Raw genomic sequence first — 7,320 nt, 5'->3', positions numbered from 1 at the left:
AGCTCATCGATGGACGAAAGTGTCCTCGATGTGAAGACTCGGATGAGATATACTACTCAATCCTGGGAGTCACTTACGACAAATCCTTTATATAAGGTTTTGATTGAATTCAGGGGTATATCCTGAAACAGTTCCATGCGAGTAGCCTAAGGATAAAGGCACTCGACATGAGATCAAGCTCAAACCGGGCTCGAAGTACTGAGTCATGAAGCAGTGGCCACTGCCTCGTGAACAAGTACTTGCGATCGATAATTTTTTTATCAATCGATTAAAAGCGGGTCATGTGAGGGAGTCAACCTCCCCACATAGCTCTCCGACCTTCTGTGTACGGAAGGCCACAGGAGGGTGGCGGATAGTGCACGCATTCAATAAACTGAATGCTGCAACGGTACCGAATCAAACGCCGATACCTAGAAAAGACGTAATCATAGATGTTATGTCTAAGAGTACCATCTTTTCGTCTATGAATTGATGGATGGGAATTATCAGATCGTTATGCGTGAGCGGGACATCCAGTACACAGCAGTGAGCACTCCCAGCAGGATGCTCTGGGAATCGCTAGTAATGCCACAGGGGCTTAGTAACGCTCCTGCAACATTCTAGAGATGCGTAACGACTCTGTTAAGACCGTAGCGAGAAGTCGGCCAGAGTTATTTTGACGATGCATTCGTCCATAGCCGAGCCATGGACAGAAAGACGGACGTGGAAGTTCATAAAACTCACGTTCGTCAAGTTCTTACACTTATGCGAAAGCATAAGTTGTATGCAAATCTTAAGAAGTAAATATTTGCTGCAAGCGAAATACCACTTCTTGGGTGCATCGTCGGTAAACACGGCGTGCGCCTGATCCCGAAAAGATCATGGCAATTACCGACTAACCAGTTCCAGTCGATGTCAAGGGACTTAGAAAGCTCCTTGTATTAGCGGCGTGCTTGCACAAGTACTCCCGCAATTATGCAGAGATCACAGTTCATCTCTCTCGTCTCTTGAAAAAAGACGAGAAATGGTTATGGAACGCTGATTGTCAGCGTTCGTTTAAAGGTACCAAGCAAAGCTTGATGCAACGCCCATCTTGGCGATTGCAGATCAAGACAGGCCATTCCATGTGGTCTGTGACGCCAGCAATTTCGCAATCGGCTGCGCGTTAATGCAATACGATACAGACGGCGAGGAGCGCGTCGTCTGTTACCAATCGCGTCAGCTACAACCAGCTGAACGCAATTACTCAGTGCATGACAAGAAACTCCTTGCCATGAAATATGCACTGGCTAAATTTAGGGTCCATCTCCTCGGAGATAGACCACTCATCGTACAGTCGGACCATGCGTCATTACGCACGGCCGTTAACACCTCACACCTCTCGCATAGAATCGCGAGGTGGCTATCGTTCTTTGCGGAGTGTGATTTCTCCGTGGAATATAAACCAGAACGACTTAATGTCGTCGCTAATGCGTTATCACGCCGACCCGATTTCGAGCCGGCTGCGCATTCCAACAGTGAAAATAATCCCACTGTTGCAACACTTATATCAAGTGTTCCGTCATCAACCTTGTTTGATGATATAAAGAAAGCCTACGCAGAAGATAAGGACCTTCTGCGTTTAGTGGATCATCTAATGAATCCATCCGACAAACCTTCAAAAGATTTACCGGCCTTAAATCGATCGTCATCCAATCGATACACAACACGCAACGGCTTAATGTATTACACAGCCGTTGCCGGCGACACTAAATGTGTCGTCGTCCCAACTCACAATGATTCGCGCTTTCCGATGCACCAACAAGCAGGAATCGTGGACGTGAGAACACTTATCTCACAGTAAGTCGCGATTTTGACTGGCCCCACCAGCATCGGTTCGTGCGCAAGTACATTCGTGCTTTCAAGGTGTATCAACTGGTCATGCCTAGCCCTTCATCCCGTGCACCTCTCCAACCTCTACCACTTCCGGCAGAATGTTGGCAGTCCGTATATATGGACTATTTATGTAGACGATCACAAAAACAACGGAATCCTTATTTTTGTAGACAGATTCAGCAAGATGGTTCATCTTGTTGCAGTACCAGAGTTGATCACGGCTTCGGGTTGTTCCCGTGTCTTTATCGATGCGATATTTATACTCCACGTTTACCCCGTGCACTAGTCTCAAAATAGAGATCCACGGTTTACGGTCGAGTTTTGGCAATTCGGGTCCAATCTCTCGGAACGGCTGACTATGCCAACTTCTGATCACTCAGAGACAGATGGTCAGACGGAACGCGTAAACTGCGTCCGCGAAGAGATACTTCGAGTTTATGTCTAATCGTATCCGAATCGGAGCGAGTTTTTACCGATGGTCAAATTCGTCATCAACTATTCGGTACATTCGTCTACAACGCATACACCTTTCTTCGTGAATGTCTTACGCCATCCACGCATATCCACCCAATTAGAGGGATCCTCTAATTTAAGGGGTTGGGTGGATTCGCACGAGCAAAACCATTTCTGGCTAATGCTCATCCCGCATCGAAGCTAACAACGATGCGAGGGATGTCGATGTCGAAGCAATCGACATCGAAGATGAGAAATATCTCATGGCAGTGCACTGGACAGACAAAACAAATGAGTCAGCAGAGGAATTTCTACTGGATCGAGAATCACTAATCCGTTTCGTATAAGATTTCATTGCCAACGCACTGGACCGTCCGAAACGGAGCGCAGACAAACAGGGAACAGCAAATGTTCTTTCGTTTAAAATGAATGACCTAGTACTACTCTCTACGGCAGACTTACCTAAGCGTGAAGTCACTAACGTAGGTAGCAGTAAATTACTACTCAACTTCATTGGGCCCTTCCATGTACTGCATCGCAGAGGCAATGCGTACACAATAGAATTGCCACGTAGGATGCGTTCGCATACTTAAAAAAGTACGCCGCTAGCCCAAGGAACTTTCTAAGTCCCGCAACATAAACTAGAACTGGCCAGTCGGTGATTGCCTTGATCTTTTCGGGATCGGGGCACACGTCGTGTGCATCGTCACATTTCTTGAGATTTGCATATAACAAATGCTTTCGCATAAGTGTAAGAACCTGACGAACGTGAGTTTTATGAACGTCCACTTCTGTCTTATGTCCATGGCCCGGCTATGGACGAATAGACCATCAAAAACCGGTGCGAATTCTCGCACCGAACTCAACAGATCCGTTACGCATCAGTTGAATGTTGCAGGGGCGTTACTAAGCCCCCGTGACATTACTTGCCATGCTCGAAGTACTAAGTGGCCACTGCCTCGTGAAGAAGTACTTGCGATCGATAAATTCTTTATCAATCAATCAAAAGCGGTCCGTGTAAGAAAGTCAACCTCCCCACAAAGCTCTCCGACCTTCTGTGTGCGAAAGGCCAAAAGAGGGTGGCGGATAGTGTACGCATTCAATAAATAGAATACTGCAACGGTACCGAATCAAACGCCGATACCTAGAAAAGACGTAATCATAGAAGGTATGCCTAAGAGTACCATCTTTTCGTCTATGGATCTGATGGATGGATTTCGTCAGATCCTTATGCGTGAACGGGACATCCCGTACACAGCAGTGAGCACTCCAAGTAGGATGCTCTGGGAGTCGGGTCCTTTACAGTCGACTCTCTACTCGACCAAGGAACATCGTGTTGTCCATTTTAGACAACCGGCATTTTCCTTGAATGTCGCCTGCTAGGCGTACATTCATGTCTAAATCCACTCGGCTTGTTCGAGTGGTGGACCTTCGGCGCTGCCTGTGCATTCGCAGAGCCGCTGGCAACTGACTCCACAGTGTGGTTAGTAATTACACTGTGATCTTGTGCAGTCAAACTTAACGACCGTACCACAAGTCCTGAACGGAGGTAGCTAATGGAGTCTCGGAGTCGAGTTCCATGGCTGAGGCTCGTTTGGCTTCCTTGGCAGCCTTCGTACGATTTATGATGACTTGTTCGAGAGCCATATCGTAGCGTAGCTGCGTCAGGCCTGTGTAGAACATGGCCTTCGCATTAAGGAAGTCAGTTACTGCCATGAAGATTGCCCTGTATGGGAAGCAATCGCATCTTCCCAGGGCGGACCTGTTGGCGCGAGCATTGTGTGAACATCTTTATAGAAAGAACTTGTCTCACTAGTACACGTTGCAGCCAGTGCGTCCTGTTCGGGTTGAAGTAGCTCTAGCTCGACAGCTGTTTCTTCCTTGATGATTTTAGAGGTTTGAAAACAGCCAAGGGCGATGTAGGGAAGAAACACTTAGAAGAAGGTAAAATGAAAAGTGAATTATCATCTAGCTAGGTCCTTAGTTCGTCTTGTCGTACTACTCTAAGTCTAGTAACACAACGATGAGTCGATCCCATCGTTACACACAATCATGTAGTGTCGTCCGTGCCCTATAGACATTAGTATCAGTAACCAACATGCTTACCAATACTCCCCCTCGACTAGAAGTCTCTGATCTTCGCTTTGTCCAGCAGTGACTCGAACTTCTTCGTCGAAATCGGTTTGGTCAGAAAATCAGCCAGCTGTGACTTGGTTTCAGTATACTGCAGCTCAATAATCTTGTCCTTCACTTGTTCACGCACAAAATGGTACCTGATGTCGATGTGCTTCGCTCGACTTTGATAGCCGTCGTTCTTAGCGATAGCGATTGCACTCTGGTTGTCTTCATGAATCGTAACCGCGTAATTAATCTGCACTTGCATCTCCTTGAGTAGACTTCTTGTCCACAATACCTCCTGTACACATAACGAAAGAGCCATATACTCTGCTTCTGCCGTGCTTAGCGCCACGCTCTGCTGCATCTTCGACTTAAAAATCACAGGTGCGCCATCAATTATCACTAGAACTCCTGAAGTCGATCTGCGATTGCACTTGTTACTTGCCCAGTCCGCATCCGTGTACGCACTCAGCTGAAGATCGCCAGAAACTCCTTCGTAGCAAATACCTTTGCTCTTCGTTGTCTTCAGGTACCGCAAAACTCGAATCGCAGCATTCCAATGCTCTTCGTGCGGAAATTCCAAATGGCGACTTAGTTGACATACTACATACGCAATATCTGGTCTTGTTCCTGTTGCCACATACAACAGCGACCCCACTAACGACCGATACGGTCGATTCTTCATTCTTGTGTCAATTTTGTCCATCTTGATCATCGCTTGACCTTCAACACTTGGATTTGACACTGTTTTCGCATCAACTTGATTGAACTTCTCGACCATTCTTGTTATACACGATCCTTGGCTGATGTTCAGTCTTCGTTTTTCACGCAGGTACTTGACTTCGATTCCGAGAACGTATCGAACGCTACCAAGTATCTTCATCTGGAAACGACTTGATAGTTGCTCTGCCACATCATCCATAGCACCTGTAGAATCAGCTCCAATTAGAAGATCGTCCACATATAATGCAGCGAAAATCCACGAGCCTTTGGTCTCTTTGACGAAAATGCATGAGTCTGCCGCGCATGAGGTGAACCCCGTATCTACAAAAACGCACGAAATTGTCTTGTACCATGTTGCTGCCGCTTGTTTTAGCCCATACAGGCTGCGATTCAACTTGAACACTTGGTCACGTCCTGCACTAACTCCTAGAGGAGGGTATACGTATACCTCTTCTTCCAAAATGCCATATAGGAATGCAGTGTCGACATCATATTGATGGATAAGCATTCCCTTTTGGCAACACACCGCCAAAAATACTCGAATTGAGTTGAGGTTCGCCACCGGTGAATATGTCTCCATGTAATTAATTCCATACGTCTGCCTGTAGCCAAGTGCTACGAGACGTGCCTTGTATCGTTCAATTTCACCATTTTCGTTCCGTTTAATCGCAAAAACCCACTTGGTTCCGATCACCTTCTGCCTTGGCCGCTGCGTTTGTATCGTCCAGGTGTTCTTATCTTGTAGTGCCTAAAGCTCAGCTTGTATGGCCTTGTTCCAATCATCGCGATGAGGTGACCTAAGAGCCTCTTCATATGTCACTGGGGTCTCGAACGCTGAACAAGCTTGTTCGTACCCAATACGCAGTCTCTTCGTGCCTCTTTCTTGACAATTATCTGCTCCGTGATTAAAGTCTCCACCTGTACCACTTACAGGTCCTAGCGCTTGAGATTGTCCATTTGGAACCGATTCAAATGGAACAATCGCTGTGTCTTCGGGACGTCGAAAGCTTGTCCGTCGACTTGGTCGTATCACCATCTGCCCTTGCCTTGACACTTCTTCAGCTGCTTCTTGATCTTCTTCAATCATTGTCACATCATCAATCTCAAACATGGGGTCCTCAACATGATTTCCCATGTGTCCATGCATCTCGTTGTTGCATCCAGATGGTAACACCATCGTTGTCGTACATCCATCTTGTACGTTACTCTCTTCTTGTGGATCTGGACCGTTATCCACGTCCATGTCCACGTCTTCCGTTTCTTGAAAATTCTCTTGATTTATAGAGACAACGTCTTCATCATGAGCAGCACGAATCTTTCGGTCACTTGATCTGCTGTACTGTTGTACGTACTGAAGTGGTGGTCTTTCATCGAAAGTAGCCGATCTCGTATACGTCACTCTCTTGGCATCTTCATCCCATACTCGAAACCCCTTGACTTGGTCAGAGTACCCTAGGAAAATGCATCGAATTGCTTTCTTGGTCATCTTGGTCCTCTTCGACTTGTCAACATGTGCATATCCCCTTGATCCAAATACACACATCTCAGAGAGGTCAGGTTTCTTCCCGAAAATAAACTCGTATGGAGTTGTTGTCGGGTGACTGGCATACGGAACTCGGTTTGTCACATAGACAGATGTGTTCATTGCCTCAGCCCGCCAAATCTTGTCCACTTGCATATGACTGATCATTCCACTGGCTCGCTCTGTCAGTGTCCGGTTCATGCGTTCGGCCAGCCCATTCTGTTGTGGTGAATATGGTACCGTCGTTTGGTGAATGATACCAAATTTTCGACACATACCAGAGAAACGTCTGTTGACGTATTCCGTTCCGTTGTCCGTCCTGATACACTTGATCTTCTTGGACAGTTGGTTCTCCATAAGTGCCTTGTACTCAATGAAGCGATCTGCCACTTCCGACTTGTTTTCGATATAGTATGCGACTAAATATCTTGAAAAATCATCGATGAATGTCACCACGAATCTTGATCCTCCTTGAGACTTCGTTTCCATAGGTCCCATCACGTCACTGTGGACCAACTCCAACAGCTTCTTCGTTTTCACGTGTCCGTAGGGTGTTTTTGGAAACGTCTTGACGGTAGCTTTGCCCATGATACACCCTTCACAGATCTCGAAATCTTCTTCACTGCCTTGTTTCTTCTTGATCTTCAGTC

The sequence above is a fragment of the Bremia lactucae genome, linkage group LG16 (assembly GCF_004359215.1).
Source record: "Bremia lactucae strain SF5 linkage group LG16, whole genome shotgun sequence".
Lineage (NCBI taxonomy): Eukaryota > Oomycota > Peronosporomycetes > Peronosporales > Peronosporaceae > Bremia > Bremia lactucae.
Note: the sequence above shows the minus strand (reverse complement) of the source record.